The sequence below is a fragment of the Callospermophilus lateralis genome, chromosome 14 (assembly GCF_048772815.1).
Source record: "Callospermophilus lateralis isolate mCalLat2 chromosome 14, mCalLat2.hap1, whole genome shotgun sequence".
Classification (NCBI taxonomy): domain Eukaryota; kingdom Metazoa; phylum Chordata; class Mammalia; order Rodentia; family Sciuridae; genus Callospermophilus; species Callospermophilus lateralis.
The window spans coordinates 5,631,063-5,655,914 of NC_135318.1; the positions used below are offsets into that span (position 1 = coordinate 5,631,063).

Here is a 24,852-nt window from a genome sequence, read left to right on the forward strand (position 1 = left end):
GAAATGGAGATTAAAATCAGAATGGCAAAATAAAAAATTTCAAAAGCACATGCTATTGTCAAGCATATAAGGAAACCACTTTTTTTTTTTTTTTGGGAACTGCCAAAATTTTAGTGTTTAATAATTAAGAGCACAACTGACCAATTTCCAAGATGTGAAGATACCATGTTTGAGAAACTGGGGAGAAAAATTGCTCTAAAACCTCACTATACAGCATGTGGTAAGAACACACTGTAATATAGAACCTGTCCACACTTAGTATTTAGTTGCAGAAAACCACTCAGTCTTCTCTTGGCTGGAAAAACTGTATTCCAGATTTCAGGGTGATCAGCAACCTTCGACTCTTTCATGTGGCAGGTATCTTGTTTTCACCTTCCAGTTCTTCCACCCCGGCCTGTGTCCTGAGGTCTGTTATGTTTTCCTCCAGATCATCAATGCGACTACTCATATCATCAATTCTTCCAATGATCTGGTTGGACATGGTCTGAAATTTATCTTGCATCTGCTGCAAGAGTGTCTGCACCACCGAGGTGAGGTCCAGCATGGTCCTGGGGTCAGTCTCAGCCATCTCTCCAATTCCCAGCTTGGCGGCAAGGTCTCAGACTGTCACCCCACGTTTCCATTTGTCCACACAGGAAACTACCACTCTTAAAACACTGGTTGTGCTGGACTTCATGGTGCACACCTGTAATCCCAGTGATTTGGGAGGCCCAGGCAGGAGGATCATAAGTTCAAGGCCAGCCTCAGCAACTCAGCAAGGCCCTGAGCAACTTATTGAGACCCTGTCTCAAAATAAAAATTAAAAATGGCTGGGACGTGGCTCAGTGGTTAAGCACCTCTGGGTTCAATCCCCAATAACAAAAAATAAAACACTGGTAGTGAAGGTTAGGGATGTGGTTCAGTGGTAAAGGGTCTGCCGAGCATGCACTAGGTCCTGGGCTCAATCCCCAACACCACACACACCCCCGGATACACACACACACACACACACACACACACACACACACACACCCCACTGGCAGCGAAAGTCTTCTTGATACACTGCTGCTGGAGAGCAACTTGGATGCCCGGGGACGGCGTGTTTATACCATGCACGGGGGCAGCACTGAAGCAACAGAACTGGAAACAAGGAGCAACTGCGAGACCAAGGCAGACCTAAGGACTGGATAGGAAGAGCTTCCAGACACCTCTTAGCAGCAAGAGAACCCTGGCTCTGTTCATAACCAGGCAGCCACTCACTACAAGAAAAGCAGACCCTCCCCTGGTCCTGTGGCCTCAGCCAATCAGTGCCTACCACTGATTCAGAAAATGTGCCAGTGCTGCATCTGATCAATGAAAAATGAGGCTTGAGACCACTGGGAGTGTCCTCACTTAAGAAAGGCACTGCCAAGAGCCTGGGCTTTTGCTTGTGAACTTTGCCATATACATGAGACACACTAAATGGGAAAGGCCCCTGGGAATAATGAGGAGCAACTTAAGAAGAAGACAGATTAAATCAGAATGCACAGATTAAAGAATGCAGTTGTGATGGCATGTCTGAGCTACTGATATGAGGGATCCTGGAAGCAGTGTCCCTGCATATCCAGAGAAGGGCTCAGGAAGGTACCCATAGGTGGGGAACAGTGGCTGCTGCACAGAGTCAAGATAGGGACAAAGGGAGACTTATGTTTCATTGTGTTCCGGTCTGTTTATATTTTACAGTACTGGCATTTATCATCTACTTCTAAATAGATGATTTTTTTAAAAAGTGAAACACGCTTTAAACAAAGCAGCACCAAGATTTAAGATAGTAATTACCTAATTTTCCTAACACTGAATGTGCAATGCTAGTTTTGTCCCACTACATTTTATGCAATACCAACTATGTCTTAAAGAACATGAGCATTTGCCGGCAACAGTGGCGCACACCTGTAATCTGTGACTTGAGTGACTGAGGCAGGAGGAACACAAGTTTAAAACCAGCCATAACACCCAAGACCCTAAGTAACTCACCAAGACCCTGTCTCAAAAATAAAAAATAAATGTCTAGGGGTGCTGGGGTTGTACTCAATGGTAGAGTGCTTGCCTCACACGCTTGAGGCACTGGGTTCAATCCTCAGCACCACATAAAAATAAATAGATTAAAATAAAAATATTATGTCCTTCAACAACTAAAAAAATATTTTTTAAAAAAAAAGGTCTGGGCTGGGGATGTGGCTCAAGCGGTAGCGCGCTCGCCTGGCATGCGTGCGGCCCGGGTTCAATCCTCAGCACCACATACAAACAAAGATACTGTGTCCACTGATAACTAAAAAATAAATATTAAAATTCTCTCTCTTTAAAAAAAAAAAAAAAGGTCTGGGGATGTAGCTCAGTAGTTAACAGCCCTTGGGTTTAATCTCCAGTACCAAAAATAAAAAATAAAAATAATAATGAGCATTTTCAAACATTTCTAGAGACACAGAAAAACAACTTTTCAAGCAAAAAGTAATTAAACTCCACTGTTTATTTAGAAAAATACAAATCAACTTTGGTAAGGTAATATACAACATTTAAGTCAAGAATTGAAACCTACAAATTGGGGACACAATCTTTATAAATCAGCCCAGTAGATTATACCAGTCATCTACAGATTGTCCCTCAACAAACAATTCACACTGAACATATCCCGAACTGGATCCCTGCACCTGCCCCACGTCATCCTACCACCAAACCTGCCTCTTTCCTCCTGGGCTCCCTATTTTAATGAGATCACTTCCACTCAGCAACTGGAACCTTAATTCCACAATATTTTAAAACCGTCACTTAACTCACTCTCTGGACTATTAGTCTGACTTTCCTTCAGACTGGGAGCTTCTCAGGCCTCAGGAACAAATTTTATTCATTCAGGCATTCCTACTCATCCCTGAGTGGACTTCCTGGCTCAAGCATCTGCTTAAAATATCAAGGGGCATCATCTACCAAGAATACAATTTCTATTTATCTTCCATCTTTCTTAAGGCCATAAAGCTCTTAATATCAATTGCTATAATTAGAAACCTGATAACTAGAAATTTTAAACTAAGTATAGTAATCATAAAGATGCACTTACAAATCCCAGCAGCCAGCAACTAGAGAGACAACCAACAGTAACAACCGTGATCTCCAAGTCTCAGAGTGGAGGAGGATCAGCTCTGTGAGCACACAAAGGACAGACCGTGTGGCACGCCTCTCAGGACTGTCCTGTCTCCTGAACTACAAGGCAACTGTCCAACCTGATCCCACTGTGCGCACCAGCAAAGAACCTCTCCCCCTATACCAGCTGCTCCTCAGACACAACATTCTCTTTTCTTTCTCCCCCATCAGGGGCACAGAAAACTGCAAGGCTAGACCCAGGCATCCCCTAAACAACTCCTCCACACTAAAGCAGATGCCATTAAAACAGCCAGACTCCAGGGGCTGATGACTGGCAAATCCCTAAGTATATTCTCAGATCATCCATAGAAACAAAAAAAGCAGAAAGCTTTGCCAAGTGCACTGAACAGAAGCAGAAAGCATGTGATTTAATCAAGACACCACAGATGAAAGGAAGTATCTTCTATTTATCAGGTTAATGGGGGTTTATCTCATTTTCATCTCAGTCCCAACCAACTATATAAAATACCTATGCACTAGGAAGGAATTTATTGAACTCCCTTGTGAAGTTAAAAGGTACTAGATTTACTGCCCTCACAACTGCTATACTGTGGAGCTAAAGTAAGGTAATTTGCTGAAAAAAAATATAATCAAAATCAAAAATAAATAAAGCTCAATATACACACATCCAAAATATCACCCAGGACACAAACACAGGAAGGATGGGTCTGCTTCCCACTCACAGCAATGCCAAACTTGTTCTGGCAAATGAACAACCAAGCTGTTAATCCCTGAACTGGCGATGGGATGAAGACAGGAACAGGTAACCCCTCTTATCAGAAGAGCTGAGGGTGGGAGAGTGTGGATGCTCATTTAAATGTCTCCCAGATGGTCACAAATAACACTAGCAAATAGAAGACATGCTGAAGGGGAAAAGCACATCTGGAGGAGGGAACTACTGACACCAATAGCACGGCAAGCTCCAAAATGAGTGAAAGAAGTAAAAAAAAAAAAAAAAAAAAAAGAGTGCCTACCGTGCGATCCACTTACATGACTTTCTAGAACATGCAAACTCATCTGCAGGGGGAAAGCCTATCAGTGCTGCCTGGCACTGAGGGAGGCGGCGGCTCCCAGTAAGGTATGAGGGAGGAGGCACCAGTAGGGACTTAGGAAGCTGGCAGGTGACAGATGTGATCATCATCATTATCACGGTGGGTGGACACCCATGTCAAACATCACATTTTACACTTTTAATAAGCACAGTTCATGGTGTGTCATTTATACCTCCACAGATGTTTTAATTTTACAAACATTTGGCACTGATCATCGCTTGAGTTGAACTGGAAACCTCACAGTGTCACTTTTTTTAGGGAAGGGTATTTCATGTCTGGCACAGATCATGCTTTTTGGACCAGCAATTTGGGGAGGAACACAGATGTGCAATGCTTAAATGTATTTCTTCCCATCCATCATTTTCAGGATTGAAAAGCTAGAAGCATTTTAGTAAAAATTCCCATCACTTTTCCCAGAGAGTTTCTCTCAGCAACTATCCTCTGGAACTCAATAAATGCAGCCATCAATCTTCAGCTTTAAAATACTCTACTTAACTAGACTGCCCATCATAACAAAAATAAACTCTAACTATTCCACTGCCCCACAGAACCAGGGCACCCCCACCTCCCTAGACTCGTGTCCCCTGGCACTGTGTGTCCTCAACTACACGTCGACCTACACACCACACTCACCTCACGCAAGATCAGGGCCTCGCCTACCTGCACCAAGAAGGCACACACACCTCCACCCTCACACCTCTGCCCAAAGGTCCCTCCACGGCTCCAGACGTGAACGCCAAAGCCTCATGCCATCTGCTGTCACCACAGACCCTACTTTGCTGACTTCACAGTTCTTACTCCTATCTAAAATTCTCATATAAACCTCTTTACTCACTTATTATATCTGCTAATACAATTTTCTTATTGGTTCATTCCTGCTATGACTATCAGAAGCATCAGCTTAAGTAAAAACAATGATCTTTTCCCAATTTAACGTGGAATCACTCATCTCTGGGCACCCAACTGTTTAAAAAGCACCAACCTGGGCTAGGTTGTGGCTCAGTGGTAGAGCACTTGCCTAGCACGCGTGAGGAACTGGGTTCGAGTCTCAGCACCACATATAAATGTCCATCAATAACTTAAATTTTTTTTTTTTTTTAAAGCACCCAACCGGGCTGGGGATGTGGCTCAAGCGGTAGCGCGCTCGCCTGGCATGCGTGCGGCCCAGGTTCGATCCTCAGCACCACATAGAAACACAAAGATGGTGTGTCCGCCGAAAAACTAAAATAAATAAATAAATATTAAAAAAAAAAAAAGCACCCAACCTATTAACAAAAGAAAAAGATCAATTCCAACTCTCATACTAATTTCACAAGGCTTCAAATGGTGCTCCTGAAGAATTGAAGTACTCGCTCTGCTCCAGAGCTGCCTCATTGTCATCAGATCTCAATTCAATGCAAGGGCAACTTACAGGTGCCTGGCATGGCCCTTTTCATAAGGGATCCTGTTGACACGAAGGGTTATCTCCCAATGCCCAACGTGGAGCCGGGACACCTGGCCTTCGGAACACTCGACCATTAAACACTAGAATTCAACTGCTCTCATGTAACCATTTTTAATTTCTCACTTTTTCCCAATTTTAAAGTTTTCAGACACTATTACCAAAAGATTAAAATTGGTTACTTTTCTTCTCGATGTCATACTCTCTAAATGATCTGATGACAAATCATTAACATAATCACTGGAATGTACCCTCCAAGAGGATGGGGATATTTAATGGCTTTGGCCTGGCTGCCTGACCCCCCAGCACCTAGTCCCCGAAACAGACATGTGCTGTCAAACACCGCAAGCTCACGTTTACCTCCTGAGATCAACACATTATCCCAAACTTGGGGATACTGCCGATGACATACATCATCTCTTTCTGCTATTGCTTAAAACTTCAGTAAGCAAGTCTCTGGCTTCACACTACACAGCAACGTGTGGCGAGTCCAGGCCAGAGGTCAGTGCCGACGCTGACCCACAGTGTAACCAGCATGGTTTCCCTTCGCCTCAGGGGTGTTGAGGAGGGAGAAGAACGGGAGTGGTGACACTGGGTCCCAGAGAACTCCTGACAGCAGCGTCCATTCTAGCCAGGGAGAGCACAGACAGAAGACTGGCACTGCCCCACCATCACACAGCCACACCCCTCCACGGCGACTGCTGTCCAGCCCCACAGAGCTCCATGAAGAGGGCAGGGTCAGCATCATCAAAGGCACTGATCACAAACAACAGGAAAGTGGCTCAGTTGAGAGGTGTTTCAAGTAATTTATACTAATAAAAAGCTAAAGCAGTCAAGTTTGTGAATGATTTAATAAAGACTGTCCCCAAAGCACTGCCCTCACCCTCATATTTCCAAAAGAAATAGAGATGCAAGCAGCTTGCAGGGCAAGGCCTAACAAGGCAGAACAGTAACTTACAGGCATGTCACCTACTGTCACAGCAGAGTGACAACACAGATCTGAAGCAAGAAGATAACCATCACCTCATGAACTGTAAATATGAACCCTCACTGCAGCCTTGACCAAGCACCTATGGCACTTAGGACTCTATGCCTTAGTTTCTTAAGGATAGTAAGCACAACCCCTCATCAAGCATGCTTCTAGTCCCCCACCACCATGGCTTGACAGCCTGGACAGCTGGACAGAAGTAAAACAGGGTCAGAACCTCTTGAGAGAGGTCCAATACAAGACAAGAAGATAACTCAACAGGCAATTACTTTTTTAAAAATTATAAAATGTTATGCATTATGCTACCCATGGCCTACAATCAAAAAGACACATAATAATAAGTGTTGATAGAATGTGGAGAAATCTTTGCACATTGCTAGTGAGAAAGTAAGACAGAACAGGCCACTTTAGAAACCAGCTCCTCAAAATACTAAACACAGAGCTGCCATTTAACCCGCAACTCCACTCCCACATACATATGCAAGAACACCTGAAAACTAAATAAACCCAAAAATTTCTACACAAGTGTTATCAGCAGCATTATTCACAATAGCCAAAAGTGGAAACACCCCAATGTTGTTATTTAAGGGTATTCATCTCTCTCGCTGAGAAAGAATAAATAAATGTAGAATATCCACTTACTGGAATATTATCTGGCAATAATAAGAAATGCATTCTGATACATGCCAAGACATGGAGAACCCCTGAAAACTCTACATTAAGTGGAAGAAGCCAGACACAAAGGCATTTTATGAGACGTCTAGAACAGGCATCTCTGTAGACACAAAGTACATTAATAGTGGTCTTTCTTTTCATGATGAAAGTGGTCCAGATTCATCAGTGGTGATAGTTGCACAATTCTGTGAGTATATTAAAACCACTGAATTGTATACCCTTTTTTTTTTCCTTTCTTTTTTTTTTTTTTTTAACTCCCAGTTGTGGGGAGAGTTAGTTTGCTTTTTTTTTTTTTTTTTTTTAAATCAGGGATTGAACCCAGGGGCTCTTTACCACTGATCCACAAACCCAGCCCTTTTTATCTGGAGACTGAGTCTTGCTAAATTGCTTAGGGCCTCACTAAATTGCTGAGGCTAGCCTCAAACTTTTGATCCTCTTGCCTTAGTCTCTAGATAGCTGGGATTGAACCCAGGAGCACTTAACCACTGAGCCACATACCCAGCTCTTATTATTTTTTATTTTGAGGCAGGGACTCAATAAGTTGCTTAGGGCCTCACTAAGTTGCAGAGACTGACTCTGAACTTGTGATCCTCCTGTCTCAGCCTCCCAAGCTGCTAGAATTACAGCCAAGCATCACCATGCCCAGAACAAATCATATCTTGATAAAGCCGTTAAAAATACACCATGTGGGGGCTGGTCCTTGCCTCGAATGTGTGAGGCACTGGATTCGATTGTCAGCACCACATAAAATAAATAAATAAACAAAAAAAATTAATAAACAAAGATATTGTGTCCATCTACAACTAAAAACAATTAAAAAAAATACACCATGTGGGCTGAGGCTTGGGCTCAGTGGCAGAATGCTCACTTGGCACATGTGAGGCACTGGTTTCAATCCTCAGCACCTTATAAAAATAAAAAAAAATCAATCAATAAATAAGTATTAGTTTTTAAAAAAGTAATTGCCTGTTGAATTATCTTCTTGTCTTGGACCTCTCTCAAGAGGCTCTGACCCTGTTTTACTTCTGTCCATGCATTACCCTTAAATAATGACTACAACTTTCAGGAACATGGTGGCACCACCTGTAATTTCAGCTACTTGGGAGACAGAGGGAGGAGGCCAGCAAGTTCAAGGCCAGCCTGGGAAACTTAGCAAGACCATATTCAAAATAACTTTTTTACAGGGTTGGGTATTATAACTCAGCACATGAGTTCCTGGCCTCAGCCCTCTCTATCACCAAAAAAAAAAAAAAAAAAAACAACTACACACACACCCATAAAAATATTTCATAAAATGATCTCTTTTATCAAGATGGAGAGAGACAGTGTGTGTGTCCCCATCAGCACTCCTCGTCCATGCAGTTACAAAGACTGTCAGATCCCCAGACCCCACGACCACAGGTTCCCCTAGGGCATTTATGCCAGAAATAGGGATTTCTTAGGTGAAAGGTACCAACTCCATAAAAAGCACAGACTGCTATAATTCACCCAACAGGAATCTGAATTTACTATTATTTATTTGCTGAGAATTACTAAATCTGTAATTTAAAATGTTCTAAAAAATAAACTGCCCAGGCCTTGATGGTTTTATTGGAAAATTCTATCAAATATTTAGAAAACAATTAAAACCAATTTTACACACTTTCTTTAAAAAAAAAAAAAAAAGGAAAGGTTACTTTCCAGTTCAACAAATGGACGTCCTAGACACAGGGGGATTAAAGAGATTTGAGAAATAAATGCAAACTGTGACGCTGAATTGGATTCAGTTGCTAAAAAGAACCTGGTGGGATGAGTGGTGATATCTGAAAGAGGCCTAAAGATCTGAGGAAGAAATGTATATATTTCCTGATTTCTGATGGTCATCTGGGGGTTATAAAGAATTATTCCCTTGTTTATGGGAAATGCTACAAAAATATTCAGAAGTGATGTGACATCAAGTCAGCAACTTATTTCCAAACAGTTCAGGGGGAAAAAAATTCTCTGAACTATACTCTTAACTTTTCTGTAAATATAACATATTTTAAAGTTAGGAAAATTGTTTTTTAAAAAGACGATACAGGCCAGGCACAGTTGCACACCTGTAATCCCAGCAACTCAGGAGGCTGAAGCAGGAGAATTACAAATTCAAAGCCAGCCTCAGCAACTTAGCAAGGCCCTAAGCAACTTAGTAAGATTCTGTTTCAAAATAAAAATTACAAAGGACTGGGATTGTAGCTCAGTGGTTAATGTCTCTGGGTTCAATCCCTGGTGCCAAAAACAAGAGACAATACAAGAGCATACCTTTATGATAGACACAAAAAGAAAAATTTGCTACACGAGGTTCAAAAAATTGCAAATCATAAACAAAATGTTATCAATTCATTCACACTTGAATAAGACCTTATTGCAATGGAATATTATTCAGCCTCTAAAAATAAGAAAATTCAAGTTCATATGACAACATGATACATATGATAAACTTTGAGGCATCATGCTACTGAAATAATCAGTCAGAAAAAGACAAACACTATAGATTTCCACTTAAATGCAGTATCTAGAATAGTCAATTTCATAAAAATAAAAAGTACAACAGTGGTTCCCAGGGGCTGGGGTGGAGGAAATGGGCAGCTATTCAATGAACATGCAATTTCAGTTTTGCAAAATGCAAAAGTTGTGGAGATCTTATGTGCGACGTTGCACTGCACTCATCACTGCTGAACTGCATGCTGAAAATGGCGAAGATGAGAAACTGTCATTTTTACCACACACACATGCACATCTGTGGTTTGAAGAAAAGCAAAGAAATAACACGTACCCTATCTCCAAGCTGCTCCTCTCTGGAATGAGGGTCTAGAAGGGGCACACAAAGTCGGAAGAGGTTTTCCTAAGCCAGAGAGACGGGCACAGTTTTTTCATCACCCTCTATGTACACAATGCTTGTAGATATTCTGCAAAATTGAATATGTGTGTGTGTGTGTGTGTGTGTGTGTGTAGTTGATAGACCTTTATTTTATTTATTTATACACAGTGCTGAGAATCAAACCCAGTGCCTCACACATGCCAGGCAAGTACGCTACCGCTGAGCCCCAGCCCCAGCCACTGCAAAACTGATTCTTAAAATCAACTCCCCAGAAAAGGGATGATGGGCCAGTACAAACTCTCTAAAAATAAATAAAGAGTTTGGGGGGAAAGAAAAGGAAAGATCCATAAACTCCTCTAATAATATTAACTTAAAATTTTATTTTCTAAAAATAAGGGCTGAGGATGTGGCTCAAGGGGTAGCACGCTCACCTAGCATGCGTGCGGCCCGGGTTCAATCTTCAGCACCACATACAGACAAAGATGTTGTGTCCGCCGAAAACTAAAAAAAAAAAAAAAATATATATATATATATATATATTTAAAAACAATAAAAAATAAAAAATAAATAAAAATAATAGGTCTGCTTCTATGTAGCAATTTAAAATTTAAGTTCTCAATGGTTATGGTCAAACGTAATATCATTTTTCAAAACTGCCATATATGTTAAAGTTCTATTATGTAGCCAAATAATATAAATGTTATAGTCTCCCCATCTTCATCATCACAATGAGAGACTTCAAGACAGAAAGCCAGCCCTCCCCAGTGGACAAGGGAGAAGGCAGGGCAGAAGGACATAGGCAGAGGCGCCAAGACTGGCTTCCACCTGGACAAGCATGAAAGTTAGAGCCATGTCACCACCCGCATCCAGGGAAGCCCCTGCTCCTGACTGGTTACCCTCTGGAAAGGAGGTACACGGCTGTCCCCAAGGCCAGACACACACTGCTCCTTGGGGAAGAAACGGACACTGCCTCTTTCCCAGTAGTTTTGAAGTATCTAAATCAAACTACACTGTCCACTGCTCAACTTGCTATACTAGCTGGGACTCAAAATCATACAGAGAAGCCACCAATGCTGACTAAAAGGTTATCTATATTGTTTCTCATCATTTTTATTTACATTTGTGTGATGTCAGTCTTTTTCATCACTCTGACCAAATTATGCCTGTGCACTTTATTCTACCAAACCAAATCCATAGCCTGAAAGCACAATGGAATTATTTACAGATACAAAGTGTAACCCCCAAATTGAATCTTGAGGCCTGCCACATACCCTGAGGTCATATTCAGCCTTCAATGGCCTACACAATATTTCTACTGCAGTTTAATACAACCACAAACACATGCCCAGACAAACTGTGAGAAAAACCTTATACAAACCCAGCATGAAGGACATTCGGCAACATCCCTCAAAACTGTCATAAAGAAAGCCTAAGGAACTGTCACCATCTAGAGGAACCTAAGGAGACAAGAAGACTCAATGCAGTGGCAACAGCAAAGGATCCTGGAACACAAAAAGGATCCTGTTACAGGCTAAGGGTCTGTGTTCCCCAAAGCTCTCTACTGAAGCCCCAATCCCAACGAACCACCCAGCCAGGTGCAGGGGTGCACACCTGTGATCCCGCCACTCAGCAGGCTTAGGACAGAGCATCACAAGTCCACTAACAGCTCAGGCAACTTGGCAAAAAACGTCTCAGAATAAAATTTTTTAAAAAGGAGCTGGAAATGTGGTTCAGTGGTAGAGTCCTTGTCTAGCAAGCACAAGGCCCGGGGTTCAATTCCCACCCCCACCCACCAAAAAGAAATAAAGAAATCTAAACAAAGTATACAGTTTGGTTAATAATGTACCAACACTGGTTCAGTAGTTGTGGTAAATGACCATACTAATGTAACATAGTAACAAAAGGGTTACATCAGAGGACTACTTTATGGGAATTCTCTGTACTATCTTCACAACTTTGTGTGAAGTAAAATTATTCTAAAATAAAGGGTTTATTCTAAAATAAAGTACAATGGTTTCCTGTCATATTCAGATTATACCCAAATATAAAAGAGATCCTGCCAATTTCTTTTCAACTCATCGTCTAATGCTACACTGTTCTCACCTTGGTCTACCACATTTTCTTTCACAAGGTTTTTGGAGGACATGGGTAACAAGTACATACATTTGTGAGTATGGTTCAAACTGTACATGGAGGCTCTGTGCATTCCACCATATAGAAATTAAAGTTCAACATTTTTTAAACACATCATTGCCAAAAAGAAAGCTTTGATGACATTAGCCAGGCTCAGTGCCCAAACCTATAACACGTGCCTTGGGAGACTGAGGCAGGAGGATACAAAGTTTGAGGTCAGCCTCAGCAACTTAGCAAGACCCTAAGCAACTTAGCAAGACCCTGCTTCAAAGTAAAAAATAGAAAGGATTGGGAATGTGGCTCAGTGGTTAGGCACCCCTGGGTTTTTGGGAACCCCTTCCCCGCCCCGCAAAAAAAAAAGTTCAACATAAACATTACTCTAGAACATGGTGGCTTAAGATAATAACAACATTTCTTTTGCTCTAAAAATCTGCATTTAGGGCACAAGGTTCAATAGAGACAACCAACTGGAGCTCTACTTGGCATCAGGGACTGGAATTCTCTAAAGGCTCAGTCATCACCTGTCAAATGGTTAATGATAGGAGAAGTCTCTCAAAGACATGGGTAACACAACAGAACATGTCGTGACAGAATTTATCCAAAAGGTCCAACATCTAACAAATAAAGAATTCCAGAAAGAAAACATCAAAGAAAGAAGAAAATATTAAAAAAAAAAAAATCAGCAAATTTCCCAGAATTAAAGAGCATGAATCTTTGCATTGCAAAAATTTACCAAGTTATCCATATAGACACAATGACATGCAGTGTAAGAATATCAAAAATAAACAGAAGAACTTAAGTAATCTTCAACAACAATCAGATCAACTACAAAGCCACGAAAACTAGACTAGCATCACGTTTACCAGCAGCATGATGTAAAGTAATGGCACAACCCCTAAGTTATACAGGGAGTTACTGACAACCTGCAGTTCCCTGATGACATCTCCAAACACTTAAGACTGAAATTTACTTAGAAAGTTTAATTTCTTAGGAAGTTATTTAGACATATGCTTCAGCAAAACAGAAGTCTAACCAAAGAAGGAATGGCACAGGATTCAGAAAATAAAGCATTTTGTTCCTGTACACAGTCAGAACAAGTAGAGAACTGCAGTCAGCAGAGCAGAAGGTGCGACCAGTCCCGAGGGGATGAGAGGGAGCCTCCTGAAGGGAGTCGCCCAAGGGAGAAAAGTAAGGACTGAAAGTACTGATGGAACTTTCCCCTACGGATTTGAATCCAAGATTTAAGTAAGCAGAATACTTTCCCAATTTCTACAATGGAAATTGTTAATTTTGTAACAAAAAAAAAAAAATTATAAAGAAAAATTTAAAATAGCAAGTTTAAGGGTCAGAAAATTACATAGAAAAGGTTTTTAAATCTGTTTATTTGCCTAAAACTAAGTCTGTGGAAATTAATTTCCTCCCAAAAGAGAAACAGTGATCATTAAAATCTTATACTCCCCAGCCTAAACAAAGGCAATAACTTTTCTTTTTGCCTGCTTATATTATCAGTTTTTAAAAGTTCCATTCTGCATTCTAGAATAAGTAATTTATAAAACCAACACATAATTCTAAAAAAAAAGTGAGTCTTTTATTAACATCTAACTCAGAAACCCACAAAATATACTTTTCATTATACGTTTTTGCTCATTTCAAAAATAAGTACCTATCGGGCTGGGGGTTGTGGCTCAGTGGTAGAGTGCTTGCTTAGCACGCCCAAGTTCGATCCTCAGCACCACATAAAATTAAATAATAAATAAAATAAAGGTATTGCATCCAACTACAACTTAAAATTGATATTAAAAAAAATAAGCACCTATCAACATATATGCACACACTGGAATAAGAACCTCACAGCAAACATGTCCTCGATCCAAGTTCTGGCCTAGGGCCTGCCACACACCAGCTGCCCATCAGGCAGATGGGCCATTGCTGTCAAATCCGTAACAAAAACTACATAGTGTCGTTTGAGGACTAATGGAGCAATCAGGACACAGGAGGGGCCAATGTGCGCCAGCACAGTGCAGGCGCTCACTAAGTGGAAATTATTTCATATAATTTCCCCTCATTCTAAAAGGATGATGAATAGTAACTGTTAAGCAGTTACGATGGCTTCCATTAATCGAAAATACTATTGCTTCCCTGGAAAAATACTATTTTTCATATGAGGAAATTTTTCATTTTAAAAGCAAGGAAACAAAAAAATCAGAAAAATCAAGTAATTTTCTATAGTCACACAGCATGGGAGCCAGAATTTTAAGCTGAGGCCAAACCCAAAGATCATACTTAGTCCACTAATCTAACCCCTTAAGCATATGCAATTAATTCAAAAGTTTTAGGAAAAAAATTATTGGGGTGTGTGGGGGGGGATTAGTGTTTTCCAAAATACAAGTGCTCTTTCTGGAATCAGAAGATTTAAATGGCCTAGCATTGTTCACTACTGGTAAGGTCGCCCAGAGGTCAGAAAAGCTGCCTGGCAGGAGACACCATCCACAGTGATGGTGGTAAGCATCATCAGCTACAACCTGCCTCTCACCAGGCAAGGTGGGAACACAGGGGTGTGGCAGGGCTGCATAACCTGCAAAACACACTGCTGGGAGGACAACAAGGATGCCCATCAGGAGTCAGCTACTGACTGGCTGTGAGTGATCTGATGTGGAACTGGGACCTGCACCTTAAATGTCAGGTGCAGAAGCTGGGATTATTCTCCACCAAGAATTCATTTGCTGTTTACGTGCAGACCTCTCCAAAATGAGCTTCACTGTATTTATTCAATATTAATTCCTCCTACTTTGTCATTGATTTTTAAAAAAAAAATAATTTAGAAGTTGATGATGTTTATTTTATTCACTTATTTATATGTGGTGCTGAGAATCAAACCCAGTGCCTCATACATGCTAAGCAAGCGCCCTGCACTGAGCCCCAGCCCTGTCATTGTTTTTCAATTAGAAAATGCACTTTAATATTAACATTTGTAAATATTCCATCACTCAGCAGGACCTGACTTCTTCTCCACTACCTATTAATGCAGAGAAAAGAAATGCAGTAAAATGTAGATCAAAGGAAATATTCAGGGTGTGTTATTTTGTGTAGCTTGGTTCTTGGATTAAGCAGAACTATTTTAATTACTACTGTTAGAAACTTTAAGTGTGGATGTATTAGTCCACATTTTTTTTCTTGGTACTTACTTTTTCGTATCCTGTCCTTGAATTAGGAAGAATTTAAAGCAAATTTCTTTGATTCTAAAATCCACCTCCTTTCCACAATGCCATGGTTCTCAAGCCATTACTTATCCACTAACAAGCCAACACTACCAGCTCATCCAGTGCTGGAGAGTCAGGGGACAGTGACTAGCTCCTCCCCCAAGGGGCTTCTATCTAGTCTAAGGAGTAAGCTGTAAAATAACATCACAGTTCCGAGTGACAGCACTAAGTAGCGATGTGCGCAGTGTTGACATGACAGAAAGCCCAGTAGCCACTCAGCACTTACGCACCCCACCTTTTGTGCAGAGCAGTATCGACTCCCCACCGTGGTCAGTACTGCTTTTTAGGGAGCACTCCCATTCCCTGGACCCCGGGTGTCCTCCAGGGTGCTCTGGCTTTCTGTGACATGCCAGCCTGCATGGGATGATCCCTCTGCAGGTGAGAACACAGGACACAGGTTCTACATCTAAGTGTTCAAGTAGAAGCCAGATGTCTGACAACCAGCCCGCCCACAGGAGATTATGTTTCCCAGGAGCAGTGCTTTACAAAGGAGCAACAAGGTGGCCACAGTGATGTCTGCCAAGTGCTCCCTTGCACTAGGCCCTGTCCAGGAGAAGCCAGGCCCCCAGCCTCACACAGCTGGGAAGTGTGGCAAGGGGAATGTAAGCCGACTCCTGAACCCTGACCTCAGTCACCACAATCTTAACATAGGAAACAAGTTTTAATTAGCTACCTCATCTACTTCGGCCCACTTCACCCTCTCTGAAATTCAAAGCCTAGCACAAAGCCAGGCGACCCATCCATCTTTACTGAAAGAGTGAGCATGCCCTTTCTTTACTTTGCAAATACTCTCCTAATCTAGCGTGGAGCCAGTACTGAGCTGGGCACAGTGGCACTCAACCGTATTCCCAGAGCTTTGGGAGACTGAAGCAGAAAGATCTTGTTTGAGGCCAGCCTGCGTAATTTAAGACTGTATCAAAATATTAAAAAGGGCTGGGAATACAACTCAGTGGTAGAGAGCCTGCGGGTTCAATCCCTGGGGGACAGTGGTGGGGGGGGGCGTTGTTCACACTTCCTCTTTAGGATACCAAGAAAATTTATTTTTGAGGCCTGCCCTGATCTTCCTTTATTACAGAACTGTAGCTGGGCAAGGCTCCCAGCCACCGTCCCACTTCTACCCCAATCCATCTCCTTGCAATGACCTCTACTGTATGACAAAGCTCTCACAAAAGAAACGTGAGTGGAAGTGATAGTGTATGCGCTGACCTACGACAATCTCTGCCTTCTCATCAGGAAGCCTGAAACCCTCCTGGTCCCCCAGTCCCCCAGCACTCCCATAGCCTGTGATTTGAAAATTAACAGATACCAACCCAACTCTGTGGTAGAGCCCAGACTTTTTATTTTTACTTTATATTTTTAACTGATACATAGAAACAAAAATATGTACACATCCATGAGGTACCATGTGATGTTCCAATACATGTACACATTGTGTAATGTTTAAATCAGATTAAATATATCTATTTCATTTACCATTTCTTTACAGTGAAACATTCAAAATTCTTTCATCTAGCCTCTTGAAATATATAGATCATTATCATTATCTACAGTCACCCCACTGTGCACTAGCCCACCAGACTACCACCAGGATCTACTACAAATCAGCATCCACTGATCAACCTCTGCCCACCACTCCCGTCTACCTAACCGCCTCCTTAGTCTCTGGTAATCACCATTCTACTCTCAACTTCTAGGTCAATACTTTTAGATTCCATATGGTTGAGGTAAGTGGTACATGTGTCTTGAAATGCCTGGCTTCTTTTATGTAAAATAATGTCCTCCAGTCCCACCCACTGGTTGCAGACAACAAAACTTGAATCCATTTTATGGCTGAATAATATTCCCTCATGTGTGTGCACATTTTCTTTATCCATTCATAGGCTGACAGACACTTGGATTGTTTCCATTTCTTGGCTCTTGAGCTGAGTGCTGCAATACTCATGGTATTTTAGGTGTCTCTTCAGCATTTTCTTGGGATGGGTGCCCAGTGGTGGTACTGCCGGATCATATGGTAATTCTCAACATCAGTAATCATTAGGGAAATGCAAATCAAAATGCAAAAAGCCCACTGCCTAAGTGAGCGAGCCTCAACCAGGCTGCTAGGGATGAGACCTCAAGTTACAAAGCCACAGGCTAGAGGCACACAGGTCTCTAGAGTATAGCCAGGTGGAGCGGAGTTACCCACACTGTGGACTGTTTACATCAAAACTGTTGGGGGGGGGGGGCAAAAAGTCTATCATCTTTAAGTAGCTGGATTAATGTTGGGACTCTGTCACAGCAGCCTTATCCAAACTCATCCCAACACATCTGTCTTCTAACACTCATTGACACACTATAAATATCTGTTAGTCTTCCCATCCCACTAGACTAGAAGCTAAAGGGCCAGCGAGCACTTGTTCATCTTTTTCTCTCCAGGACCTACTAAAACCCCTTGGTAATTCTCAACATCTAAAATGATACCAAAAAATAAATAATACTAAACCCATCACTTTCTTTTAAACAAAAATGTTCTAAAATCACCAACACTCATTAAAAACAAAACTCTCTAAATCTACAAGTCCCAGAATAATGCCAACTTACCAAATTTTGTCCTCTGTACTACAGAGCCTACATGATGTCAAATTTCAGAGAAAGGTCTTGATTTTATATTAGTCCATCTTTCCCAATACGCTAACTGACAGTAACACACAAAACAGTTGCGTGTCCTCTTCTACCACGCCCTGCACCCACTGATTACAGGTGGCATAAAAAACAATGGACCTGCCTGCTAACCCGTGTGACCAACCTAGTCAGGGCACACTAACCTGCACTGCCTTTCTCCTTTGCTTTGCATCTACCAAATCTGGAGGTGGGGACAAAATGAAGTCACCTAATATTTTCATCGTTTTCTAGAATTTCCTACTTGCAATAAAATAGAAAAAGGAAAACAATCCAAGACCAGCCTTCTGTACTATTCTAGTTTAATCTTTGTACCAACATCCTCTTATTTTTAATATTCCAAGTAGGATTTTTTAATCTACTCAAGTATTTCCTACCCACTGCTATATTCCTTTAAAAAAATTATAGATCATTTTACAAAGTCCTATGAAGTAAAACTCTCAATCTATGCCAAAAACATTCTTGGAACTTCATATTTCTCCATAAATTTATATTTCCTATATCTTAGAAAGAGACAGGCTTTATAAATGAATCTCCCCAATCCAAATCAAAAATTCAACTACATACAATTTAACAATACTCAAACCCCACTGTTCAACTTTGATTAGTGTTATCAGAATCTCCATCCAGGTTTAATGGAAAGCTGAAGCTCAATGTTTTGATGCCAAGTTATTACGTAGATTTACAACATTTCCCAAGAACAAAAGGAAAAGACCTATGCAGCCTGATTCCACAGGATTTCCTGTGGAAATTGCACAGGGACTACAATTATGGCATGTAGAATTTTAATTTTCTCCTATGGCTCCCTCCCTTGACTATCTCTAAGATACTAAGTACTAGATAGGGTGCCTCCAACCTGTTCTCTGCCCTCATCCTCTTGGCTCTATTCATAAACCAAAAATCTTTGTCACTTCTATTCTTGGGACGTAGCTAATATGAACAGCTGTGCAGTTCTACTGTTAGAAAAGGCAAAGGCAGGCTCACGGTCATCGTGAAGCAGACTACAGATTAAAGTTAAACCCCAAAGCTAAGTAGCTATCATATGATAAAACACTCTGGCCAAAACAGTTAAGAAAACTGGAAAAACTGATAGGGCTTATAAAACAATCAATCTTTTTTTTTTCTTTTTCTTTTCTGTTTTGAGACAGGTATCACTATGTTGCCCAGGCTCCTCTCCAACTCTCAATGACTCTGCCTCAGTCTCCTGGGTAGCTGGGACCACCGGCGTGCACCACCACACTCACACTGTAAGACAATCTAGACCTTTCTGAGTTATTTTATTATTCCCCACTAGCCAGACTTGTTTTTTCAAAATGCTGCACTCCATAAAATAGCCTTGACAACGTACACCAGTTAACAATTGTAATACTGAATCTTCAAAAAGAATAAAATAATAGTAGTGTAAAATTCCAGCCTCCCACTGTAATGGGGTATTAACCTTCGAGATTATGCTGAGGACATGACCCTCTCCAAATGAAAAGAGCCAGATAAAATGTAATCTGAATTTTGGGGATGAAAAAGGATGAAATGATCTAATGATAAAATAAAAAAATGTCGTTGTCAGCTACTGCTTGACATGTCTTCTGAACCCTTGTTGGTCCTGCTTGCCCTGCTCTGGTTATCATCTAGAAAGTTTCAGAGCAGAACACTGTACTTCAGAGTGGACTGACCACCATCAACTCTAATAGAACCTGCCTCCTAACTCTTGGTTGGGAGATCTGCCTGGAGGTGGGCTCAAAAAGAAAAAACTTGAAGTTTTTTTCCAGAATTTTAAAAATCGTATTTCCATTAAAAAATCCAGATTCGAGCTTCCTTTGGAAAATCAACTTGGGCAGCAGCAAGCCAACATCTCTTTGTGGCGATCAGTCAAAAGCAAGCAGAGGCTTTCCCTTCAGACTGCACGTAGCTTCCAGATGGTCGTGCTGTGCACAACTCAGAAAACGAGGCACCAATATCAACACTCGTTTGTGTACCTTGTCTGGTACCCTCTAGGCGTCTCGACAGGGGATGGAAATGGCATTAGCTACTTCATCTAACCCCATGACCTGGTCAGCTAAGCTACACCTTAAATAAGCAGACTGCTAAGGTTCACTATTAGGATGTATTGCTAGTTTCAGGCAATTTTCTATCTATAGTTAATTTCTAGAACATAATTGCATGTATCAATATTTATCTTGATTAAAATATCTTGATTAAATGAGATGTGTTCTATTCAATCACCATCTACTGAACACCCAGTAGACAGGTGGTTTTGAAACTAATGGTTTTGCAAAAGGTGGAGTACCTCTCTCTCCACTCAGTATCCACAAGGAAGTATCATCTGGATGTCTATCATGTATGCAGTATATTCTACCTACAATTTAATTCAAAAGGAAAATTAAACAAGTCAGAATCTTTTGTTTGTTTGCATAAGCCAGGAACTACTTTAACATACATGTAACTGAACAACTTAAATATACCTAAAATGTTTATATTTAATATATATTATTTATAACTCTAACTTTCCACAAACATCTACTCTGGCCCAAAAGGACCTCCAAAAACTAAAAAACTTTCTATAAAATTACAGATTAAAGCAGGAGGTACGTTATGTCTTTATCCAATGTCTTGACAGGAGCAAGGCAAACTGATCAGAAGAGGGTGGTCTCTCTGGTTGGCAGCTGGCCAATCCCCTGGCTTTCTTCTCTCAAGGACATCAGTCCACCTGCCTTTGATCTGGCCTGGGAGGATCCCGGCTTGCCCGGGACTAGATGGGAGACTTGGAGGATGAGGAGGACGTGGTGGATTTGAGGGTGGGGAAGATATGCCAAAGGAGTCCTTTTTGAAGTGGCAGTCCTTTGTTCTTTACAGATAAAGACAACTGTGTGATCAGAGGCCTTCTTTTGTTTGAATCTCTTGATTAAAACGCTGATAAAGCTTCCCTTTCCAGCCACTGTGATCACTTAGCTGCAACTACTGACTTACCTCAAGAGTTACCTTCATTTCTTTTTTGAACAATCAGTCACACACCCCAAAATTTCTCAATGTTTGCATATCTTTGGCTTCCCAGGAAACTAATAGAAGAAAATTAAGTCAGCCAAAAAGGTTTATACCACTAGCTTCTCCCTCACAGTGATCTGCTGTGCGTCTGTCCTTCAGGAAGCCTGACCAACCAGGGCCTCTGAGCGCTGAGCAATACACAGCCAGCAAGAGGCACACACCGAAAGTCCGAGGGCTGCTCCATCAGCCCAGCGGCTCCTGGCCAGTGAAGTGGGGCTCCTTGTTCTCAGTCCCAACCTGCCTTCCAGCCCAGAAGGGCATGGGTGCCAGGGGAAGCCAGGGAAGCCCTAGATGCAACAGGAATGTCCCTAGCCTCTCCGTCTCCCCGAGCAGGACTCTTTTCCATCTGACCAACTCCTTCAAGGAGCTGCAGTGTTCTAATTTACAATCACCTCATGGGACCACAGTCACTTTCCTCAGTGTCCCCTTGTCCAGCACACTGCCAGCCATGCTAGACACTCAAATACTTGTCAAATATATGACTGAGAAGACTCCAGTAGACTCCTCATGAACTGAGGATTGGGCTAAGGTCAGATACAATTTTGTGGCCTCCAGCCCCTGCAAGAGAATCACAGTCGTCAGTAATCCCCAGCCCACACTCAGCCTCTGCCTCTTTACCTCTGCAGTGCTAACCTCAACCCTGCGAAGTGGGCCCTACTACATGCCCCATTTTATACACCAGGAAACTGCAGCTAGCTAACAAAGGATCAGCAACTTGCCAAAGCACAAAGCTAACAAGTGACAATCAGAATCTGAGCCAGTCTCTGGCCTTCATCACATTAGTGCCACTTCCTCCAAACATACCCCAAGCCAAGTCCCGAGCAGAGGGATACAAAGGGTCCTATTCTTAAGAAATTTATAGCATGGTAAGGAGACAAAAAAACAAATGTTGCTGGCACAGTGGCAAGCACCTGTGATCCCAGCTACTCAGGAGGCTGAGGCAGGAAGACCACAAGGTCGAGGCCAGCCTCAGCAACTTAGTAAGGCTCTGCCTCAAAACTAAAAAGGACAGGGGATGTAGTTCAGTGGTAGACCATCCCTTGGTTCAATCCCAAGTACCACAAAAATAAATATATAATAGTTTTAATTCTTTAAAGGACTGGAGATACAGCTCAGGGTAGAAATGCCCCTGGATTCAATCCCTAGTATTGGAGGGGAAAAAATAATTAAATGCTCCAGATGTCATCAGAGCTCATTAAGATGGAAAAAGGACCTGAGGTCCCTGCTCTGAAGGCCCTGACCAAAAAGGGAAGTCTAGTAGCCTGGAAAGGTAAGGAGAATCCTTGTACACTGCTTCCTAGAGTCAGAAGGAAATCCACATTTAACTAGGAGCCTTGGAAAGGAGCAAGAAGTTCCACAAGAATACTCCCCAAAACTCCTTGCTAGGAAAGGCAGCTCTGGCTGGCCCTGGGCTTTTAATGGCAGAAACAAAAAGGGCTGAGAGTCCACGGGCTATGGAGGGGGCAGGACTGCAGCTCTCTCTTCTCTCAGCGCGACTCGCAGACCTGGCCTCATCGCAGAAATGCCACACAGGATGTAAGAGACAGCTCTCTGCAAAGGATCCAAGGTGTCAGACCACCAGGGACGCTCACAGCCCAAGGTAGCAGCACTACACACACTTGGAGTACGCATGTTGCACACACAGACAGATCACACACACAAGAAGCCCCAAATGGGAAGCCAATGGTTGGAAAAGGAGAAGACATGTCTTAAAAGCTTCAACAGGAAGGCACAGTCTTTAGTCGAATATTGGAAAAGTCTGCCAGGCCAAAATGGGGGAAGGGGATGTCACAAAGAGTTAAAAGAAAGAAACCTGTACTGAGGAAACTGTATATAACTGAGAATGCAAGAACACCCCAGAGCAGCAGGCAAGCAGTCACACTCGGCTCATGTATGGCTCATGTGTGGCTTTGGGCAATCTACTCGGCCTCTCTGGAGAGAGAGGGAGCAACACCAAGGCCAGGGGTGAACAGCCCTGCTCTAGGGGTTCTAGGTGCCCTTCAGGGCAGCGCTTCATATTCTCAAAAACAAGCTCACAGTGAGACTGGATGGAGTGGGCCTCACCCAAGGCAGGCAGGCCTCTCACTGGCATCCCAATCCTAGGCTTTCCACGGCTTCTATATATGGGCTGGTGGAAAAAGTCATACAGGACACAGTAATAGAACCGAAAAACACATACATTATTAAACAAAAATCTTATCCCATTTCAGGGCTACACTGCTTAGAAAGGAGTACATTATGAATTTTATTTTTCCTAAATCTTGTGATACTGTCAACCACACCCTTACACCTGGGGAGTGTCGTACCTGGGGTGTTACATGCAAGCATGATGAAAAAAATACATGGGCAGGGGATAGAGGGGGCACTGCTGGGGATTACCCAGGGCTTCATGCATGCTAGGTCAATGCTCAAGCACTGAGCTACAACCCCAACCCCACATCATATTTTTATAACTGTTTTTGGGGGTACCCAGGATTGAACTCAGGGGCACTTGACCACTGAGCCACATCCTCAGCCCTATTTTGTAATTTATTTAGAGACAGGGTCTCACTGAGTTGCTTAGTGCCTCACTGTTGCTGAGGCTGGCTTTGAACTCATGATCCTCCTGCCTCTACCTCCCAAGCCACTGGGATTATAGGCATGCAGCACCATGCCCAGTTTTTATAACCTTTTAATAATATGAAGAGCCTAAGATATTTGGCCCTAGCCTCTAATGGTGGTGGGGAGTGGAAAGGAGGTGAGGGTTCCCTGGCCCTCTCATTTAGTCCATCTAGGTAGAGCCAGGGAAGGTATGTTTTTAATAACAATACCAAATGGCTTTTGATACAAGTCATCCCAGAGTCACTTCAGGAAAAACAGCAATAGGCAACATGGACGCGGTGCAGAGTTGTGAGCAAGGAAGTGACTGAGGAGTGCTGTGTTTCTCAATATTTGTCACCGGATTTGGCTATTAATGCCGGAGACAGAAGCCTGATAGAGACGGTTTTCAGGGTGAATGGAAATTAGGAAAATGAAAATAGCAAGAGTCACCTACTCTTTCAAACAACATGACTGAGGAGAGAAAATGAGGATGTACATAAAAGAACATGATAGCAGGATTTTTAGTTGCATTTATCAAGGAGAGAAATGAATAACACTGAAGCAACACAGTTCTAGCTTGTATATGAATTCCCCTCCCAGTCTAATCTCTCCCAAAGCATCATCACCCAGTCCTCAGAAGGAGATACCAGCAAGAAACCAAAGGTCAGGAGGAGAGACAGATGTGCCACGGTCCCTCAGGCTCGGTGCAGGTTGGCAGACTCCCCCGATGGAGGCTTCCACTGCCTCTTGGGCTGTGATCCTTCTTTCCTTCCCCTGGCCCCCTGGCCTAGTGCAGCTCGCTTGGGAACTACTGTTTCTTGATGAGTTCCCCAAACCTTCCCACATCTCTGTAAAGAGTTCTTCAAGTCTCTTCAGCTCCCTGGTTCAATCTGTCTCCTACCAGGAGCCTGACTGATACATACAACGTTCAGCAGAATGCAAACGTCAGAACAGTGCCAGATCCAAAAATCACTTGGGGCTCAAGTAAGGAAGCAGTTACATCAGATGAGACTCACAAAAAGGTTTGTGTACAA

The 24,852-nt window shown here is 42.2% G+C and overlaps 1 protein-coding gene and 1 pseudogene across 2 annotated transcripts in view; both read right to left on the reverse strand.

Annotated features, from left to right (window-relative positions):
* The window catches only part of Mboat2 (membrane bound glycerophospholipid O-acyltransferase 2), a 133,886-nt gene that overhangs the window by 103,871 nt on the left and 5,163 nt on the right, over window positions 1-24,852 (reverse strand). The window lies entirely within an intron of this gene.
* Window positions 281-568, reverse strand: LOC143380282 (heat shock factor-binding protein 1 pseudogene; annotated as a pseudogene).